Below are 23,541 nucleotides of genomic sequence, written 5' to 3' on the forward strand. Positions count from 1 at the left end.
GTGATATAAGTTTGATTCAGAGTGGATGAGAAACGTGGCAGAAAAGCGATGGGCACACCTGTGCGATCACGTGAAGGTGGATAGCCGTGCACGCAAAAATGGTCCACTCAGTGTGTTGGATGAGGAGTGCTTTGCCCTGCCAGCAGAGCCAGCGGTCTCTAGGTCCCACTTCAGCTCAGCTGGAGGCCTGACCGCCAACATTCACCACTGCACATACACGCCCTATTGGGGTGTATTTCTTCCTCAGCATTCCAGAAGACTGGACATGCCCTCTGAGACTCCCAGCCATAAAAGCCACATACAGCCCTATAGTACCCTATACCACCACCGCTATTACTAAGGGGCATAGCGCCACTAACCACCTGGGCATATACCATCCTGCCACCTGGCTCACTACAAAACCCAGCAATACCCTCATGCTCTAGACTGCTGCAGCATTGTTAACATACCTAGAAAAAATTGGGGATTGAGGGATTCAGAGTTGGCGCTTCATTCCAAAAGGTTGCTGCCTGCCCTCACCTTATTAGGATCTATCCCAAGAGATCCTAGGCAATAATATAGATCAGTGGTTCTCAAACTCGGTCCCCAGATCCCCACACAGGTCATGTTTTCCAGGGCACCCAGCAAGTGCGCAGGAGTATTCATTACTCACTGACACATTTTAAAAAATCCACAGGTGGAGCTAATTATTTAACTTGTGATTCTGTGAGGAGACCTGGAAAACATGCACTGTTTGGGGACCTGAGGACAGAGTTTGAGAACTTGTGATATAAATAAATAAAGGTAAGTTGTGTAAATGGCTCTACCTATTGGGTCACCGGGGTGGAGAATGTAATACTTATCTGTTGGATATTTGTTTGTACTTTTCCCTCCTAAACTGAAACCTGGAAAAGCTGTAGCACTTGAGGATTAACAGCCACCAGCATCTCTGCTGTGCAACTCAGTTAACATCCTGTACCCAGGGCCCAGTGTACTCCCAGTGTCTGTGATTATATACATATATTTACATCATACCATCTATCAAGCTATGGACTCCAGTGTCCTTCCCTGGTCACTCTGCCAAGAGGTCATGTGCCCAGGCACCCAGGCCCGGCGACAGATGGGGCTTAGGGGCACAACTGTACCAGGCCCCAAATCCTAGGGGGCCTCGGAGTGTAACCACTGCCTGTGCTGCTTCTGCAATGATCAGCAGGGTGCAGGCATGTACAGGGCCCCTGCTGATCACTGCAGCAGCAACACAAGCAGTGGTTTGAGGTCCATCCGACAAGGAGCCACTGTATTGCACCCAGGGATGTAACGAGGGCATGGTTGCTGCGCTGATGGTAATGATGCGGCTGCCCATGATGAACGAGTTGTGCATCGGCATCTAGATGCCTGAAAGAAGTTCCACTGCCCGCAAACGTCTGTCAGACTCATCAGCAGCTACGTAAAGGGGGAGGAGGCAGGGAGATCCACTGTGTTTGCAGGCAGTAGGGGCAGTGCTGCCTTGTCCCAGTCCGGCTCCACACCCCCTGCAGCATTGGGATCCCACACAGCTCCCACCCCTCCCATACTCTAAGCTGCACACACATAATAATAAAGACTTTCCAACTACACTGTTTTGGCCTGTACAGTAAAATGTTTAAACAGTTTGTACCTGGGCTGCCCCCAGGGTCTCCCTGGCATCTAAACAGTGCAAGGGTGAGCACAGCATCTCCTGGAGTGTTGGGCATACCCCCAGAGGCATTAGAATGGGGATGTGCCATGAGGCTACACCCTTCCACAAGAGGTCACACAACTTTTTAGGCATCATTTGTGTATATCAAAAGTAAAGGGGGGTGCCAATGCTTATTCTGGCACAGGGCACCAAAATGTCTAGTCACAGTGCACGTGATGTCATGATGTCAAGCACACAGTGCCACTAAAAGATCAAGCAAAGGAGCCATGGCAGCATATATAGAGTAAGGTAAGTAATTGTGGAATTGGAGGGGAATTGTGGGGGCTGGAGGGACAGGAGTCTTGGAATGGAGAGAAGGGGGGCTAGGGCTGGAGAGACCCTGGGGAAATGGATAGGCAGAAGGGGGATGAGGCTCAGTGACCTGTACCTGCCAGGGACTCAGGGATGAGGGGCCCCTAAAAAAATGGGTGTACAGGGCCCCATGATTTCTGTTGCCAGCCCTGCAGGCACCCACCGCTATACTCTGCTAATACAGTGGGTGAGTTATTGGAGTGTCTCGTGAATGTTAGTGTAAGAAGCTACGTTCACAGACACACTGCCTTAAGCATAGAAAACTGTGGACAATTGGAGAAACTGCACTTTCCATAGTGCTGGTGCAATTTTTGATTGTGCGACTGATGGTGGTGTATAAGGATGCACCAATAGATATAACTGCATGCACAGACGTTTTCCTGGATGGAAATTGTATTTTATTTGCAATGGCAACCAGGTGCAATGCCAACAACTGTACATCCTAAACACTGAGGAGTGTTGTGCGATGGTGGCTTCAGATTCCAAACAGTCCATAGAACCATGGCATAGGAGACTGGGTTACCTAGGGTACAACAATGTAATGAAGATTTTAGATGGCATGGTGACAAGGATGTCAGTGAATATCCCAGAAACACTACAATGAGAAAGTTTGTGTGAAGGGTAAGAAAACACATTGCCCCTTCCTGAAGTCAGCATCCAGGCAGCATTGGAACTAGTGCACACGGATGTGTATAGACCAATATAGAGTCAATTAGCTGGAACCGCTACTTCATGACCCATACAGATGATGCTTCAAGGATGACACATGTATGATTCTAAGAGTAAAGTAACCAGCAAAATACAAGAGTTTGGTGGAAACTCAAACAGGCCTGAAAATAAAAGTGTTTAGATCTGTTAACAGTGAAGAATATGAAAAAAAAGATCTAACTATCTATTTAAAGAAGAATGGCATCCAACACCAATTAACAATTGCCTAAACACCTGAGTAGAACGACATGAGTGAGAGGGTAAACAGAACAATCATGGACAAAATATGGACTATGTTAAGTGATGTGGGTCTAGAAAACAGATTTTTGGTAGAAGCATCCCTAACTGCAGTGTACCTTAAGTCAGAATCGAGCACCTACAGTGGCAGTTAATAGAAAATCACCATTTGCAGGCGTGGTCCGGTAAAAAGCCAAATATCCATGTCTTTGGGTGTAAATCATATGCCTATATCCCTAAAAGAAGAAGATGCAAGTCTTGTTTGCTGCAAAGCCCAACTTGTTGCCAAGGGTTACACCCAGAAATCTGATATGACTATGGGAAGATCTTCTCGCCTGTTAAAAGATATGTAACCAGTGAGCTATTGGTGGAAATTTACATGGAGCCATCAGAACACTACAATGTTGTTTAATTTCCAGAGGGAAAAGTATGCCTGTGATAGAAATTATTGTATGGGCTAAAACAAAGTGGCCACTGCTGGTGCATCAAGCATGAAAGTGTGTTACTAGAATTTGACTTTGTCAATTCTAAAACTGATCACTGCTTATACTACAAGTGGGAAGAAAAAAGCTTGTTCATTGTAGTTGTGTTCATAATCGATCTGTTGCTTGCATGGGAAGAAAGTGAAATAACTGAAGTAAAATTGTTGCTAAGTAACAAGTTCAAACAAAAAGATCTTGGGTCAGTGCACCAACTGCTGGGTCGGAGTACCATACAAAATTTCAGTGCTGGGACTGTTATTATTGAATGACAAGTGTACATTGAGGCGTTGCTCAACAAATTTGGTTTGCTGGACACCTAACCTGTCAACACACTAATTGACAAAACTATAAAAATAACAAACTCCAAGTTCAGAGGCAGAGATAGAGGCAATGAAATAAATTTCTTATTAATGTTCCATTGGAACTTTAATGTATGCAAATGTTGGCATACGCCCAGACATCACACATTCAGCCAGTCATGTTACCCGATTTTCAATAGCATTGTTTTCCTATTGAACGTATCCTGAGATTCCTGAAGGGTACAAGCTCCTTGAAAACAAAGTTTGAAACAACTGGAAGTTTGGATCTATGAGCCTTCCGTGATGCTGACTGGGGATCTGGTGAGGAGGATAGGCGATCCTACACTAGATACTTGTTTGTCTTGACAGATGCAGTCATCAGCTGGGCTAGCAGGAAGCAGCCTACCATTGCCTTATCTACCACTGAAGTTGAGTACATATTGTTCACAAAAACAGCAAAAGAAGCATTGTGGCTGAAGGAGCCTTTGGAGGAAATGTAATAGAGTGCGACTTTGTGAAAAGAGCGAGTTTGCAGCAAAAAACATGCGAGTTTGTGTTCACTGAATGTAATGGTGCGAGAAGGTGCAAAGTCCCATGAAATTCACATCAAGTGTTTTCAACCTGTACAAAGTTGCATCTGGATGTTTTCCCATTCCAAACATACAACTCGCAGGATGTGAGCTGTAAATGCGCACAGGACTAGTAAGAAAAAACTAGTAATATAATATACCTGCTTCAGGCCTGAGCAGCAGCATGTATAGCAGAAGCCTTCTGTGTAATGAAATTGTTAAAAAAAAAACTTAAAAAAAAAAATTACATTGGGTCCCCCCCAAAATCACAACCTGCACCAGGCTCTGTTAGCCAGTTGTGGAAATATAGGGGGACAAAGGGCTCTATTTACTACAATCCGCATATTGAATGCGGATTGTAGTGTGATATTACCGAGTGAATTCGCATTGCGAATTCAGGCAATATCACAGGGATTTACTATAAATCCCTTGCAGGGACAGAGCTTGCGATAAAGCTCTGTCCCTGCGGATCCCATCCGCACTGTAGTCGCGGTATTTTCGGAAAAAATACCACGACTAAGAGCCCGCGCTTGCGCCGACCCACCACCGCTTCTACCTCCCCACCGACGCTAAGCCCCGCCCCCCCGGCGCTAAGCACCACCCCCACGATCGCGGACCCCCGCGACCCCCCCCCCCTGCGACCCCCCCCTCCCTTCATTACACTTACCTGCATCCTCCTGGCCTCCGGTGGTCTTCTCCGGGCTTCCCAATCAGGTGATCTCCCATACTGCACTGGGGCCCGATCACCTGATGACCGGGCCCCAGTGCACTGTGGGAGACCAGCTGACCGGAGAGAAGCCATCACCGGAGGCCCAATCACCGGTCCCTGGATTCAGGTAAGTAAAAAAAAAATATTTAATTTTTTTTTTCTTTTTTTTACAGCAATCAGCTTGCGGTCTGATTAGACCACATTGCTGATTACTGGTACCGGCTCCCACCTCTGCTCTCCCCGTTAGAGCAGAGTGGGAGCCCGGTAACCGGGGGAGACCCTGGATAACGCCACTTCCAGGTGGCGTTATTATCACAGGGCTTCACCCGGTATTTTTTTACAATTTATTTTTAGTAACTTGCACACAGATCACATTTCCCATTACAATTATGGGAAATGCGATCTGCTTTACTAAAAATAAGTGATACTGGGGGTTGGAGTAGAATTTTACTAATTATACTCCAATTGCCCTGTAATAACTACAGGTGAAACTAAAATAATGTGAAAAGGGTGTGAAAACACCCTTTTTCACTTTATTTTAGTAAAAATAATGTTAATAAATAGAGCCCAAAATGAGTTGATGTCCCCCGTATTATTCACAACAAGCACTGGGGTCTTACTAGTGGGGGTGTAATGCCGGGGTACAATTCACAAGCCATCCTGCGTTTTTGGTTACAGGTGAAAAATTCAAAATGTGCAATTACAGAAACCCACAAATTGTGACAAACTCCAAGCATTGATTAGGCAAGGATGGGCGGCCATCAGTCAGTATGTGGCCCAGAAGTTTGATTGACAGCATGCCAGGGCGATTTGCAGAGGTCTTAAAAAAGAAGGGTCAACACTGCAAATATTGACTCTTTGCATAAACTTCATGTTATTGTCAATAAAAGCCTTCGACACTTATGAAATGCTTGTAATTTTACTTCAGTGTATCATAGTTACATCTGACAAAAAGGTCTAAAAACACTGAAGCAGCAAACTTTGTGAAAACCAATACTTGTGTCATTCTCAAAACTTTTGGCCATGGCTGTATGTTCCATGTGTCACCACCGCTGTATGTTAATGGGTGCAAACTCCACTGCTACCACTGTTTGTATATGTACAGGTGTGTGCTTCCCTTTATCTACACACCACCTACATTAACACCACTTATGTTCTTGGCTGTATCTGTTGCATCAATTATAAGCCTGCATTCTGTACTTGCTATACATACCAGCATTAATCCTGTGTCATCCTGCAACCTGTTCTGGCAAAAATATAGATAGCTAGCTACGCTTGCAATTTGTATGCTCAGTAATGAATGTTAAATTAAAAAGCACTACAGCCTTGCAGCTGTGGACTGAGCGCTTAACTAAAGCCACAAAAAAAAAGTAAAAAAAATATATATATAGTTTTTTATAAAAATGGGAGTGGGGGAAGGGTAATCAAGTAAAAAGAGTCGAAGTAACAAAAGGTAGAAATAGGGATGGGGAAGGGTTAAGGCTGGGGATGGGAATAGAAAGAGTGAAAAGCCATAGAATTAAAAACAATGGGTCATATGACCACAATGGTTATAGCCTCCTAGGGGCTGGTTGGGGGGGCCAGTTGCTGTTATGGTCCAGTTGGAAGTGTTGTCCCTAACTTACCCTATACTGGGCTAGGACAGCTTTTTTCCTCTGCAGGGCAGTGTCTTGCAAGGAAGCAGTAATGCTTTCACTGTGGTGGGAACTGATGACATCAGATGCCGGGAGTGTTGTGGTGATTTGAAACGCGTTGGATGCAGAAGAGGGGTTCACACAAGGGCAGAAGGCAAGGCAACTGGACCCAGATACCACAACACTCCCGGCATCTGATGTCATCAGTTCCCACCACAACAAAAATATTACTGCTTCCTTGCAAGACATCGCCCTGCAGAGGAAAAAAGCTGTCCTAACCCAGTATAGGGTAAGTTAGGGACAGAACTTCAACAATACTGGACCATACCGGCAATGATATGGCTGTCCATGAAGGATGAGTTGCGCGCCGGCATCTAGATGCCTAAAAGAGGTTCCACTGCCCGCACACGTCTATCAGACTCATCAGCAGCTATGTAAAGGGAGAGGAGGCAGGGAGATCCACTGTGTTTGCAGGCAGTACAGGCAGTGCTGCCTTGTCCCAGTCCATCTCCACACCCCCTGCAGCATTGGGATCCCACACAGCTCCCACCCCTCCCATACTCCTAAGCTGCACACACATAATAACAAAGGCCCTCATTTAGAGCCACTCGCAAACAGCAGTTCGCTCGTTGCATTCCGATGTTGACTAACCGCGCATGCGTCGGTGTAACACTGCGCATGTGCGTACGGCAGATTGCGAGCTTTTTTTGTCTCGTTCGTCAAATAGCGTACAGGAAGTGACATGTCAAATGTGATTGACAGAACAGGGCGTTTTTGGGTGTTGACGGGGGTGGAGATGGAAAAACGCAGGCGTGGCGAGGTGTTTTTGGGGCGTACATACATTAGCAGATGCGAGCGTAAAATGTGTTCGGACCGACTCATACGTCACTGGATGATCCTCTTTCCCTTCAAAATGCTCGCACAGCTTAGGGTCTGGATTACTCGACCACATTGGCGATGGCCTTCTCCTCCGTCCCGGGACTCCACGATGTTGTTGAGATTAATCGCGGGTGGTCTGAAAAGCAATTAGTGTTGGATTGAAAACCGGCTTGGTATGTGTTTTGAAATCAGTTTTTTGGGATAGCACAAAACCGTACGCAGGTGGAAATCAGAGCTGCTAATGTCAGGATGACACAATCAATTTGCGTACATTTGTGGGGATTTATTTTGGCCTCAATTTGGTGGTTAGGGCCTATTGTAACAATAATGTCATCATGTTTTAATTTTCTCACCTTTTTATTTTTGCCTGTTGAATTTGCCTCGTTATGTGAATTTTTAAACGTTCCTTAAAGAGCCCTTTTTTTAAAAAAATTGTTTTGTTTTTTTTGCAAGTTTTTGCCTTTTGGGCCAGGATTAAATGTAACCCATTTGTACAATAATGTCACAATACAATGTCAGATTTTTGGCGTCAATTTATTGGTCAAACCAAAACTAAAATAATAAAAAATTTGGGGACATCTTTTTTTGTCAAAGATCATTCCCAAAATCAAACAAATTGGCCCAACATAACTGTAGACATAAACGTACAACAAAAAATTAAAAACATTTCACAAGAAAGGAGAGGGAAGTTTTGACCAGAAAGGAATATGAGCCAAGCACAGAAGGAGTGTGGGAAAAGTCGCCATTGCTGTCACCGTTTTTTCACCCGTTTGGATGGGGGAGGGAGGGCGCCAGACCGGGTCCGGGATGTCATCGGGCTGGCCTGTCCAGAGGCAGATGTTGTGGCCTCTGGACTAGGCACAGGGCTAGGCACATTTGGAGGATTGGCTGATGTTGTGCCAGAGGTGGAGGATCCTGATGTTCCGGCAGGAAGGGAGGTCGGCTCCACCATGTGCTGGCGAACGAGCTGCTCCAGGGCATTGGCGATGCGGATGTTGGCCCCGGTATTTTCCGCCAGGGCCTGACCAATGGTCACGTTGGCCGCAGCATTTTGCTCCAGGGCCTCAGCCACCCGTAGCAGACTGGCGTCCATCCTCTGCAGAATCTCCGTATGGAAATCCGATTTGAAATTGAGTTCTGTGAGGAGGGACACTGCCTGTGAGGGGGATTGCCCTGGACTGGCTTCTGCAGGGTCCTCAGCCGGATGTACTGGTTCCTCCCCTGCCGAGCCAGCAGAAATTCGGCGGCCAAGGCTCCCCTCTGGAGCAGACTCATCCGCCTGTGTCTCTGTTAGGAAAAATGAGAAAAGACTCACATTAGAATCTACATATTGGCCCACTAACATTTCAGAGTTGGTGACATCAAAAGATTTACCTGGGACAACATGAGGAGCCGCAAAGTCTGGCATGTCCGTATCCATGTTGGACACGCCAAACACCTCCACAGGCTGCACACACCCCTGTGCCAGCTCTTCTAAATCCGTCAACTCCAATGACACAGGGGTGGGACCCCCACCTGTCCCCCTTGCATGCCTAGTCCTGTCCGCGAGTTTTTGCTTTAGGCGATATTTGAAGTCGGCCCATCTGTGGGAAAAAATGGAAGCCATTGTCCTTTTGTTTAAAATGGTGTTTGTTTTTAGGGGGGGCAAGTGTTTACTTACCGACGTTTGACATCCCGGGCTAGACGGACATAATCACCCACCCTATTGACAGCAACGGCTACCTCTTCCCACATTCTCCACTTCTGGCTTAGACTCATATTCCTGTCTGCCTGTGGCAGGATGTCCACACACTTCTGAATCAAAACCTCCATCTCCTTTCTTGTGAAATGTGGCTGCCTTTTTTTTTTTGCAGCTTTGGCCGGCATACTGGGCCCAGCAGCCTCTTCCATGTCATCCTCCTCACCTATTTGTGTAAATATTCAGATTTCTCAAATTCACAACTTGCCCAATCTTATGTTTCAAATTAATCATTGATACAAAATGCATGAAAAACTTACCGCCTGACTCTTGGGCATTGTTTCCCTGGTCTGTCGCCATGTCTGAGGTCCAAACAAGAAATACACCAGAATTTAAATGTGTTTTCGTGACGTATTTATACATGCGTCCTTATTTTGCGGCCGCATCATTGATTGTGCGTTCCTATGATCCCTCCTTAATTTGTGAGGGAAACGAAACACTATTTATGGCTTGGTGTGTCTCGAGTCGAGGTGGCGTTTTTGGATTGTTGGAGGTTACCTTGGTTGGAGTTTCTTGTTTGCGGATAAAGGAGTTGGCGTTTGGAGTTTATTTTGTTTGCTAGATTTGCGTTTTTATTTTCCGTTCTCTTTTTTGGTATATTGTTTTTTGGCCTCGTTTCTTGATTTGGTAAGTTTTGCGAAGTCTAACTTTGGTTCAATTGGTGTCTCATTGTGTTTCTTCTTGTTTTTAATTTTTGGATCCATAATTTCATATCTTTTAGCTTTTTATTAATTTCGGACCCAAAGACCTTTTGATTTGGAATCTTATATATTTGCTCTTGGTAAGTCCATTTTTTATCTTGTATTTGTGAACTAATTAGCGCATTTTTCTCTGTTTGTATAGTGACTTGTATTTGCGAACTAATTAGCGCATTTTTACTACTTACTATTGTGACTTGTATTTGCGAACTAATTAGCGCATTTTTACTACTTACTATTGTGACTTGTATTTGCAAACTAATTAGCGCATTTTTACTACTTACTATTGTGACTTGTATTTGCGAACTAATTAGCGCATTTTTACTACTTACTATTGTGACTTGTATTTGCGAACTAATTAGCGCATTTTTACTACTTACTATTGTGACTTGTATTTGCAAACTAATTTGCGCATTTTTACTACTTACTATTGTGACTTGTATTTGCGAACTAATTAGCGCATTTTTCTCAGTTTGTTTATTAACTTGTATTTGCGAACTAATTAGCGCATTTTTAAATGCTTATTAATCCTGTAAAATTTTTTGTGGTTGCCCTTTCGCTTTTTTGGCTTACATTTCAACCCATTTTGATGTACTGTGTGCAATGTCGTTTTGCTCTTTGGCCAAATGTGTGTTTCGCATATTTTAAGTTTTGTCTAGAAAAAAATTTAGAAACATAAATGCACAGAGTAAAATTTGTCAAATTATTTTTGTGATTAATTTCAGTTTGGACATATCATGACAATACCCCAGCATGTAAGCAGCAATGGATGGTATCATCAAGCTAAGTTGTTCTTAATTTTCTTTTGGGGTGGGTCCAAAGCCTTACATTCCAATCTTGCCATTTCAGGTTGATCTTGGGCGGATTGTTCTGGCCATGCTCCCGGAAGCCGACCAACCTCAATCTCGTCTCAGGCGTAGGCATCGTAGGCGTGCAAGGCCCCATATATTTCAAACACGTGTCACCCTTTTTGGAATGCCCGATGATGAGGTTTTAAGACGCTACCGTCTTCCTCCCAAAATCATCATAGACACTCTCTCATTAATAGAGAGTGATCTTGAGCGGCAAATTGACAGTCCAACAGCAATACCACCACTTATGCAAATTATGGTGGTGTTACATTTCTGTGCCTCAGGATCGTTTCAAACAACGGTGGGAATAGTGGCGGGCATCTCACAATCCTCCTTTTCCCGGATCCTGAGGGCAGTGATGGAGGCACTTTTCAAGCACCTCCATCATTTTATTCAAATGCCTTTGGATATGGGTGCCCTTAGTGTGGCCAAGGCCAATTTTTACCAAATAGCTGGCTTCCCACACATCATAGGGGTTGTGGACGGTACTCACATGTGATGCCTCCCTCCAGATCCTGTCCCTGAATGCAAAATTACCAGGAAGTGCACATGACTCCTTCGTCATCCGGCAATCAGGGATATGGCACAAATTAACCAACCTACAAGCTGGTGATGCGTGGCTTCTGGGTAAGTGTAGACCTTAAGTACATAACAATGTTAAGCTTGATACACAGTGATCCTGATGTTGTCTATTCTTTTTCACAGGAGACAGTGGATACCCTTGCATGCCCTGGCTGCGCACTCCTTATTTGGCTCCCACACCAGGTCTACAAAGTGAGTTTAATACCGCACTTACAGCCACCAGGCAAGTGGTGGAGTGCTGAATCGGCCTTTTAAAAGGCCGATTCAGATGCCTCCACTGCTCTGGTGGCGAGCTCATGTATTTTCCGGATATGGTTTCGAAAATTGTGGTCCTGTGTGGGATCTTTCACAACATCGCCATAAGGAGTGGTGTTCCAATGCAGCCAGAGGATGCCTTACCTGAGGATGGCCCCCCCGAGGTTGGTCGGAGGTCAGTATGTGGGGGGGCCATACGCGATGATGTGGTGGCCCGATATTTTAGGTAATTATTGACCAAACAACAGTGTGTATACCCAATGTGTTACGTTTTTTTAGCGTTCATCTTTTTTGATATTAATTCTTGCACCATCTTCTGTTTGTTTGCATAATCTTTGGCACTCCCACGATGACTACTTCCTGCTACCCTTCAAAAACCTTTATGTGGAAACTTCGGGAATATATTCTGACACCAATATTGCAATGCCATATTTTTGAAATCATGTGGGCATGGACCTTCGTCAACCAGTTCTTGATTTGTTGTGTGTTTGTTTCGTGTTTTTGGTATGTGGTGTATTTCTGATTATCACTGTGTGTTTTGTTTGTGAGTGACCACTTTGTATTTTGATATCTGTTGTGAATAAATATTTGGAGAGTGTAATTTGTTTCCTTTTTGGGCACGTTTGAAGCAAGTGTAAACAAACTCCCAAATGTTAATTTTACCTAAGGGGTAACCCAGTAATGAAGCAAGTGGAGCTAAAATGTAATATGTTTTCGGGGTACTAACCAACACAACAAGGAATCCTGTACAATCAGTTGCCTTCGTAAGATTGTCCTAAGCAGTTTGGCCACCAAATAGGAACCTGAAAAATGGTGCAAACTATCATGTTGACCACCACAAAAAAGGAAAATGACATTGGTACTGGGAGGTGTTTCTTGTGCCTGTTTGCATTCAAAATACAACACACAATCTGTAGTGAGATTCTGTGGCAATCCTTACTTGAAGAGTCTACTTATGTCAGTGTAAAGAATCTTGGATTTACTCCAAACGCATGAGACAGAGCTTGATTTAAAACTGATTTATTATGAAACAATTAGAAAAAAAAAAAAAACTAATTCCTAAGGAGGACCAACAGATGGTCAAGGCCCTGCATAAGCCCGGTGACCTGCTCCCGCATACGGCCCACACAATTAAATATTTGTTCCCGACGCCTCTGTTCCTCTGTGGGTGACAAAAGTTTTGGGATTAATAAATCGATAATGAAGCAACATTCTAAAAAAACACAAAACAAGCAAACCAAAACTTACAAGCTTGTGGGCCAAAAAAACATTACACGGATAAAACCCAGCACCCCAAAATGTCGTAGGCCAAAAATACAAGGTCCCTAAAAAAAGGCACACAGGTGTGATATGTGTATGGTGACATCAGCAGGAACAGGTAAAGACAACCCCCAAAAATACCCTAAGGCGACAGAAAGGCAAAAAAAATGGGGACGACACATGATTATATACAAACAGTTTGTGGTGTCCAAAATAAAATTTAAAAACATACCGTTCTCAAAAACGACAGAGCCAGAAGCCACTCCCTGGACCACCTCGGAGGTGGCTACATTCCCCAAACCTAGGGGCAAGGTGTTTGAGGAATCCTGGGAGGGGGTATTTGGAGGAGGGACGGATGGAGGAGAGGGGGAATTGGGCTGGAGGGGAAGTAGGCCTGAAATTTCGGCCACAGGGTCTGGGGAGGAGGGGGTAATTGACGAATTGGGGGTTGGAGAGAGGGGCCGGGACCGGCGTCTTGTCTGGCGATGCCGCCGTAGTGTTTGCTGTGCCCCTAAAAAATGAAAAAAATATTGTGGTTAGTTTCAACAGGAATCCAAAAAAAAAATAAAAAAAAATCACTAAATAGGACAGACATGAAAACATGCACATGCAGATATGACTACAATGACTCAATAGGACAGACATGAAAACATGCACATGCAGATATGACTACAATGACTCAATAGGACAGACATGAAAACATGCACATGCAGATATGACTACAATGACTCAATAGGACAGACATGAAAACATGCACATGCAGATATGACTACAATGACTCAATAGGACAGACATGAAAACATGCACATGCAGATATGACTACAATGACTCAATAGGACAGACATGAAAACATGCACATGCAGATATGACTACAATGACTCAATAGGACAGACATGAAAACATGCACACGCAGTTAGGGCCCACAAGATAAACTTGAAAACCACAGTCCAGAACACTTACTTTCCGCAATCTGCATGCGAAAGCATGCCAGCAAGCAGGGCGTCCGCCGGTGCAGGTCCGACCACCTGCGCTCCAGCAGGCGTCGACGTACCTCCGCATATGCGGAACGCTTTCGCCTATTGGAGATGGGTGGAGGCTGACTGGTGATCCGCCTGTCCATCACCTCCGTCAGCACCAGCAGTTCGCGCCTGGTGAATGCAGCGGATCTCATGATGGCAATGGTGTTTTTTTGGCAAAATATTTTTAATAAAGCACCCCAAAAAAATTTGATTGGCTAATGTATTTGGGAAATTAACAGGACAAATTCTATTGGTTAGTGTATGAGTCATGTGTTCGACAGGGCCACAAATCTCTTGAGAGTTATGATAGGCTTGATGCAGTGACATGCGTAAGCAAATTTAAATAAAGAAATGAACCACAGAAGACAAACAAATAGAACAATTGTTTAATTGGGGCTAACATGTCTTTTGAACAATAAAAGCGAAGGTTTCAGCCGTACGTATTCTGCGAGCAAATACAAACACGGACAAGATTAAAGTTTATTGCATTGTGTTGAAAAAAAAAAACATTTAAGCTAATTGATACATTGATTGACATGATACGATTGAGGGAGGTAGGCAGAATAAAGGAGCAGGTAATCGACTTCTGACAAGCCCACTTCCGGTTTGTACTTGTGCGTGCGTTCCCTTCAAGCCATTTCGGGGATGTACGCTCGCTATTTGGCACGCTCGTAAGTTAGAGGAGGGGTCGTCTGAGTTTGGGGCGGATTTTTATATGCGTTCGAAAATACGAGCGAGGCCTTGAATTTAAATATTTTTTTACGTACGCCGAACGTACGTACGCCCAATTTGCGAGTGGGTCTGAATCAGGGCCAAAGACTTTCCAAATACACTGTTTTGGCCTGTTCAGTAAAAATTTTTAACTGTTTGTACCTGGGCTGCCCCCAGGTTCTCCCCGGCATCTACACAGTGCAAGGGTGAGCCTGGGGACAGCACAGCATCTCCCGGAGTACTGGGCTTACCCCCAGAGTCATTAGAATGGGGGTGTGCCATGAGGCTACACCCTTCCACAAGAGGTCACACAACTTTTTAGACATAATTTGTGTATTTCAAAAGTAAAGGGGGGTGGCAGCAGTCAGAATACATAAAGTAAGGTAAGGAATTGTGAAGTTGGAGGGACATTGTGTGGGCTGGAGGGACAGGAGTCTTGGAATGGAGAGATGGGGGGCTAGGGCTGGAGAGACACAGGAGAAATGGATAGGCACAAGGGGGATGAGGCTCAGGGACCTGTACCTGCCAGGGACTCAGGGATGAGGGGCCCCTAAAAAATGGGTGTACAGGGCCCCATGATTTCTGTTGCCAGCCCTGCAGAAATCATATTAGCTATACTCTGCTAATACAGTGGGTGTGTTATTGGAGTGTCTCGGGAATGTTAGTGTAAGAAGCTGCGTTCACAGACACACTGCCTTAAGCATATCAAACTGTGGACAATTGGAGAAACTGCACTTTCCTTAGTGCTGGTGCAATTTTTGATTGTGCGACTGATGGTGGTGTATAAGAATGCACCAATAGATATAACTGCATGCACAGATGTTTAAAATGAAAGTCTCAGGTCTTGTTTAATCGGCCACCTGGATGGAATTTGTATTCTATTTGCAATGGCAACCAGGTGCAATGCCAACAACTGTACATCCTAAACACTGAGGAGTGTTGTGCGATGGTGGCTTCAGATTCCAAACAGTCCATAGAACTATGGCATAGGAGACTGGGTTACCTATGGTACAACAATGTAATGAAGATTTTAAATGGCATGGTGACAGGGATGTCAGGGAATAACCCAGAAACACTACAATGAGAAAGTTTGTGTGAAGGGTAAGAAAACACATTGCCCCTTCCTGAAGTCAGCATCCATGCAGCATTGGAACTAGTGCACACGGATGTGTATAGACCAATGAAAATTGAGTCAATTAGCTGGAACCACTACTTCATGACCCTTATAGATGATGCTTCAAGGATGACACATGTATGATTCCAAGAGTGAAGTAACCAGCAAAATACAAGAGTTTGGTGGAAACTCAAACAGGCCTTAAAATTAAAGTGTTTAGATCTGTTAACAGTGAAGAATATGAAAAAAAAAGATCTAACTATCTATTTAAAGAGGAATGGCATCCAACACCAATTAACAATTGCCTAAACACCTGAGTAGAACGACATGAGTGAGAGGGTAAACAGAACAATCGTGGAGAAAACATGGACTATGTTAAGTGATGTGGGTCTAGAAAACAGATTTTGTGTAGAAGCATCCCTAACTGCAGTGTACTTTAAGTCAGAATCGAGCACCTACAGTGGCAGTTAATAGAAAATCACCATTTGCAGGCGTGGTCCGGTAAAAAGCCAAATATCCATGTCTTTGGGTGTAAATCATATGCCTATATCCCTAAATGAAGAAGATGCAAGTCTTGTTTGCTACAAACCCAACTTGTTGCCAAGGGTTACACCCAGAAATCAGATATGACTATGGGAAAATCTTCTCGCCTGTTAAAAGATATGTAACCAGTGAGCTATTGGTGGAGATTTACATGGAGCCATCAGAACACTACAATGTTGTTTAATTTCCAGAGGGAAAAGTATGCCTGTGAGAGAAATTATTGTATGGGCTAAAACAAAGTGGCCACTGCTGGTGCATCAAGCATGAAAGTGTGCTACTAGAATTTGACTTTGTCAATTCTAAAACTGATCACTGCTTATACTACAAGTGGGAAGAAAAAAGCTTGTTCATTGTAGTTGTGTTCATAATCGATCTGTTGCTTGCATGGGAAGAAAGTGAAATAACTGAAGTAAAATTGTTGCTAAGTAACAAGTTCAAACAAAAAGATCTTGGGTCAGTGCACCAACTGCTGGGTCGGAGTACCATACAAAATTTCAGTGCTGGGACTGTTATTATTGAACGACAAGTGTACATTGAGGCGTTGCTCAACAAATTTGGTTTGCTGGACACCTAACCTGTCAACACACTAATTGACAAAACTATAAAAATAACAAACTCCAACTTCAGAGGCAGAGATAGAGGCAATGAAATAAATTTCTTATTAATGTTCCATTGGAACTTTAATGTATGCAAATGTTGGCATACGCCCAGACATCACACATTCAGCCAGTCATGTTACCCGATTTTCAATAGCATTGTTTTCCTATTAAACGTATCCTGAGATTCCTGAAGGGTACAAGCTCCTTGAAAACAAAAAAGAGTAACAATCACATAACCTGCGCTTGACTGACAATCAACCTGGATGTGTTTCTCAGGTAGTATCTCTTCACTGGACAATGAGCATAAGTCCAAGGAGATAATCCATAAATCCAAGTCTCCTTGGACTTATGCTATGCAGAGCTGAACTGGAATATATGCATATTCCTGCCTTTTTTTGATTTAGATCACCTCATGTGGAGGGATATACATCTTGTTTTTATTGCTTTAATTTGTGTTTTTATTGTCATGTTTATTATAAAAAACGTACTTCACTATATGCACTTATTTTATCTCTTGTATTGTATTGTATTGTATTTATTGTTGTCATCAGCAAAACAAGTTTGACAGACGAAATTACATTGCACTTTTTTAAAACAGTGAATAGCAATCCATGGTGAAGGTTATCACAAACAATTTCACAAAAATAATAAAATTAAAATTAACTAAAGAGATACAATCATAGCATTCAACATGCGCACAGCAGATGGAAGAAAACTAACCCTCAAGCGACTCGTACGTGCCCGAAGTACTCTAAACCGCTTTAAAGATGGGAGCTTATCAAAAAATTCATGAAATGGATGGCTTGGATCCGATATGATACCTTTGGTTCTCTTTAGAACCCTAAGCCCATAAACATCATGAATAGTTGGCAACTGCACGCCAATGATTTTGCTGGCGGTCCTAACAACCCGTTCCAGTGCACTTCTTTCACTCGCTGTGCAGTTGCCATACCAGATAATGATACCAAACGTCAGAATGCTCTCAATTGAGCATCTGTAAAAGTTTAGCATAGTTACTTTGCTAACTCCCGAGGCCCTCAAACGTCTTAGGAAAAACAAACGCTGTTGCGCCTTTTTAATTAGGGACAGTGTATTTAAAGACCATGTCAAATCTGCCGCAACCTGGATACCCAGAAATTTAAAAGACTCAACTATATCAACATCCTGGTTGTTAATAGACACTGGCAATTTCTGCTCTAAACATCTCCTACGAAAATCAATTACCAGTTCTTTTGTCTTGTCACCATTTAGGAGCAAGTGATTATCACCACTCCAAGAAACCAAATTTTTGATCTCTTTCCTATAATGGGACTCATCATTCCTGCTAATTAACCCAACGACTGCAATATCATCAGCAAATTTGATGATTTTCACAGAATCAGAAGTCGACACGCAGTCGTGGGTAAATAGCGAGTATAATAGGGGGCTGAGAACACAACCCTGGGGAACACCAGTCTTAATCAACACTTCCCCCGACACAGCACCTCCAATTCTAACTACTTGTGGTCTATCAGTTAAAAAGTTTAAAACCCAGTTACAAATAGACCCACTTAACCCCAAGTCAAACAACTTAGATGTTAGTGAGATGGGAATAACCGTATTAAAAGCAGAACTAAAATCAACAAAGAGTATCCGAACATAAGAATCCCTCACTTCCAAATGAGCTAAAATAGAGTGAAGTGCTGTAAGTACCGCATCATCAGTGCAACGATTTTTCCTATATGCAAACTGAAAAGGATCAAAATCTACTGGGAAAAAAGATTGAATATGTCCTAATACCAGCCTTTCAAAGCATTTCATTATCAATGAAGTTAGTGCAATTGGGCGATAATCATTAAGGCATTTTACTACCCCCTTTTTTGGAACTGGAACAATATTTGCCTTCTTAAAACATCTCGGTACTACACAATTAAAAAGGGACAAATTAAATAAGACCGTTAATATCCAACTTAACTGGTCTGCACACCCCTTGAGGACTTTACCGCTAATCCCATCCGGGCCGGCTGATTTACACAAATCAACCCGACGTAGACATTTAATCACATCATACTCCTCCAACATAAGAGGAGACTCCCCCACCCGGGGAATTTGGGGCGTAACAGAAAAACTATTCTCTTGATCAAACCTAGAGTAGAACAGGTTCAAATCTTCAGCTAATAGATTATTGTCATTGCTAATCACCTCCTTTTTTATTTTACAACCAGTAATATCCTGGATCATCTGCCACAGGCTTCTCGGATTCCTGTTATCATGACTTCTAGCTTCAATCTTTGCGGAGTAACTAATTTTAGCCCTCCTAATACCTTTCTGCAATTCACACCTGGAAGATTTCAACATTTCTAAATCACCAGATTTAAACGCTCTATCACGAGCCTTGAGTAGAGATCGAACTTCCCCGTTCAACCAAGGCTTCACGTTGGGAAATATTTTAATACTCTTTGTTACTGTAACACTATCCGTACAGCAACCGATGTAACCTAATATCAATGATGCTAGAGAGTCAATATCTATATCGCCATTTACCCTACTCTCATCAATAAACAAATCCCAGTTTGTGAATTCCAACATATCCTGTAATCTAGTCAGTGCGTCCTCCGGCCATATAGTTACCAGACGTCTGACCGGTCGCACTCTCCTAACTAATGACCTGTAAACAGGTATGAGAAACAGGGACATATGATCGGATCTGCCAATATGGGGGCAAACAACAGTTTCATAAGCTGACTTGAGGTTTGTATACACCTGGTCCAAGGTACGCATGCCCCTAGTTGGAGCCGATACATTTTTATATAACTTAGGCAATACTTTCCTCAGGTCAGCTTGATTGAAATCACCTGCTATAATGAAAACTGCCTCAACATACACAGATTGTAATTTCGCAATTTCCTCGTAAAGAATTCCCAGGGCAATTGTCACATTAGCCTGAGGGGGAATATAAACGGCAATGATAATTGCCACCGAAACTTCTCTGGGCAAATAAAAGGGTCTACATTTGACAGACAGATATTCAATATCCACTGAGCAATGATTACCAATACAGATAGCATCAATACACCAGGTACGCAGGACATACAAATACAGCCCCCCACCCCTACTTTTCCCTGATGAAGAAGTTCTGTCTGCTCTGAACAGAATCCTGTTTCCAAAAGAGACCGCAGTATCCAGAACTAAGTCATTTAGCCAAGTCTCGGTAAAAATTAATACAGAGCAGGACTCCAGATGCTTCATGTATGAAAGAACTGCATGTAATTCGTCCAGTTTACTAGTCAGGGACTGAACATTTGCTAGAAATAAGCTAGGCAAAGGGGGTTTGATAAAACATAAATTGAGCCTGGCTCTAGTACCAGCTCGTTTACCCCTTTTTTGCCTCCTCTCCCTCCTCCGATGCCTCTTCCAACCCTGCCTGCGTCTCCAGGGATAACCGAGTCTCCAGAAATGCCCCTCTCCAGAGCGCTGCCCACCCCCATAATCTCTACTTCCATTGCCGTGCACATGGCTCTTCTCACAACTCCAGTCTCCAGACCAGCCACCACTCACCACCCCAGCTGCGACAGACCCATCCAGGGCCGCCACGCTTGCAGGCACAGTAACTCCAGGGGCAGCAGACACACAAGCTCCAGAAGCGGCAGCAATCCCAGCCACCCCCGCTCCACCCACAATGCCTGTGGCTGAGGGGTTACCCGGGGCTGTACCTCCCTCAGAGACCTGCACAGCCTCTGCGCCGGACCCAACAGCTCCTGCAAGCGGCTCCACTCCACCAGCTCCGGAACCTGCCACTCCACTCCAAACTCCAGTCAGGCGGAGACCAAGGAGCACCTCGCGGGGGTATGTGATCCCACACCAGCCGCCGTCACCACACAGGACTCCGACAAGCAGGAACAGGAACAACCACACCACATCCGGAGCGCGCAACACATGGACACCCGGACCATAGGAATCGCCATCACCGGCACCAACGGTAAGTGCAGCCGCAGCGTATACACGCGCCGCCATTTCCAGGCACAGCAGGGATCTGGCAAGAGTCCACGAAAGACCCTGCCTTCCTTCCTTCCTGCCTTCCTTCTTCTGGGGTATACTATGATCTCGGAGAGGACATTTCCCTAGAGATATATACGATACACAGATCATTGTCCAGTGAAGAGATACTATCTGAGAAACATATCCAGGTTGATTGTCAGTCAAGCGCAGGTTATGTGATTGCTACTCTTTTTTTCACAGTCAGATATATTTACAGGTGTTGGGATACCTATAGTCACTCACTCACCTGCTGCATGAATTTATTGTGCACATATCCACTTTCTTTATTGTTCCTTTTACTACTCCTTGAAAACAAAGTTTGAAACAACTGGAAGTTTGGATCTATGAGCCTTCCATGATGCTGACTGGGGATCTGGTGAGGAGGATAGGCGATCCTACACTAGATACTTGTTTGCCTTGACAGATGCAGTCATCAGCTGGGCTAGCAGGAAGCAGCCTACCATTGCCTTATTTACCACTGAAGTTGAGTACATATTGCTCACAAAAACAGCCAAAGAAGCATTGTGGCTGAAGGAGCCTTTGGAGGAAATGTAATAGAGTGCGACTTTGTGAAAAGAGCGAGTTTGCAACAAAAAACATGCGAGTTTGTGTTCACTGAATGTAATGGTGCGAGAAGGTGCAAAGTCCCATGAAATTCGCATCAAGTGTTTTCAACCTGTACAAAGTTGCATCTGGATGTTTTCCCATTCCAAACATACAACTCGCAGGATGTGAGCTGTAAACTCGCACAGGACTAGTAAGAAAAAACTTGTAATATAATATACCTGCTTCAGGCCTGAGCAGCAGCATGTATAGCGGAAACCTTCTGTGTAATTAAATTTTTTTTAAAAAAACTTTAAAAAGAAAATTACGTTGGGTCCCCCCCAAAATCACAACCTGCACCAGGCTCTGTTAGCCAGTTGTGGAAATATAGGGGACAAAATGAGTTGGTGTCCCCCGTATTATTCACAACAAGCACTGGGGTCTTACTAGTGTGGGTGTAATGCCGGGGTACAATTCACAAACCATCCTGTGTTTTTGGTTACAGGTGAAAAATTCAAAATGTGCAATTACAGAAACCCACAAATTGTGACAAACTCCAAGCATTGATTAGGCAAGGATGGGCGGCCATCAGTTATTATGTGGCCTAGAAGTTGAATGACAGCATGCCAGGGCGATTTGCAGAGGTCTTGAAAAAGAAGGGTCAACACTGCAAATATTTACTCTTTGCATAAACTTCATGTTATTGTCAATAAAAGTCTTCAACACTTATGAAATGCTTGTAATTTTACTTCAGTATATCTTAGTAACATCTGACAAAAAGGTCTAAAACCACTGAAGCAGAAAGCTTTGTGAAAACCAATATATGTGTCATTCTCAAAACTTTTGGCCATGGCTGTATGTTCCATGTGTCACCACCGCTGTATGTTAATGGGTGCAAACTCCACTGCTACCACTGTTTGTATATGTACAGGTGTGTGCTTCCCTTTATCTACACACCACCTACATTAACACCACTTACGTTCTTGGCTGTATCTGTTGCATCAATTATAAGCCTGCATTCTGTACTTGCTATACATACCAGCATTAATCCTGTGTCATCCTGCAACCTGTTCTGGCAAAAAATATAGATAGCGAGCTACGCTTGAAATTTGTATGCAGCAGCTCAGTAATGAATGTTAAATTAAAAAGCACTACAGCATTGCAGCTGTGGACTGAGCGCGGGAAGGGTAATCAAGTAAAAAGAGTTGAAGTAACAAAAGATAGAAATAAGGATGGGGAAGGGTTAGGGCTGGGGATAGTGAAAAGCCAGATAATTAAAAACAATGGGTCATATGACCACAAAGGTTATAGCCTCCTAGGGGCTGGTTGGGGGGGCCAGTTGCTGTTATGGTCCAGTTGGAAGTGCTGTCCCTACCTTACCCTATACTGGGCTAGGACAGCTTTTTTCCTCTGCAGTGCTATGTCTTGCAAGGAAGCAGTAATGCTTTCACTGCGGTGGGAACTGATGACATCAGATGCCGGGAGTGTTGTGGTGATTTGAAACGCATTGGATGCAGAAGAGGGAGTCACACAAGGGCAGAAGGCAAGGCAACTGGACCCAGATACCACAACACTCCCGGCATCTGATGTCATCAGTTCCCACCGCAGTGAAAGCATTACTGCTTCCTTGCAAGACATAGCACTGCAGAGGAAAAAAGCTGTCCTAACCCAGTATAGGGTAAGTTAGGGACAACACTTCCACAACACTGGACCATACCGGCAATTGCCCCCCCCCCCCCAACCAGTCCCTAAGAGGCTATATGTTTTTAATTCTCTGGCTTTTTACACTTTCTATTCCCATCCCCAGCCTTAACCCTTCCCCATCCTTGTTTCTACCTTTTTGTTACTTCAATTCTTTTTACTTGATTACCCTTCCCCCACCCCCGTTTTTATAAAAAACTAAGGGCCTGATTCAGAGCCGTTCGCTATTTGTGGTCGTTCGTTCAAAAACAAGGGGTGGCTATTCAAATGATCCGTTCACAAATTGCAGTCTGTTCACACCTCTAAGTCTGAACGAGCGAGCAAAACATACGCTCGTTTATTTGTTAAAAACGCCCCCTGGCCGCTCGCACCATACGTCATGTCC

The sequence above is a fragment of the Taudactylus pleione genome, unplaced genomic scaffold (genome assembly GCF_031769625.1).
Source record: "Taudactylus pleione unplaced genomic scaffold, aTauple2 ptg000774l, whole genome shotgun sequence".
NCBI lineage: Eukaryota > Metazoa > Chordata > Amphibia > Anura > Myobatrachidae > Taudactylus > Taudactylus pleione.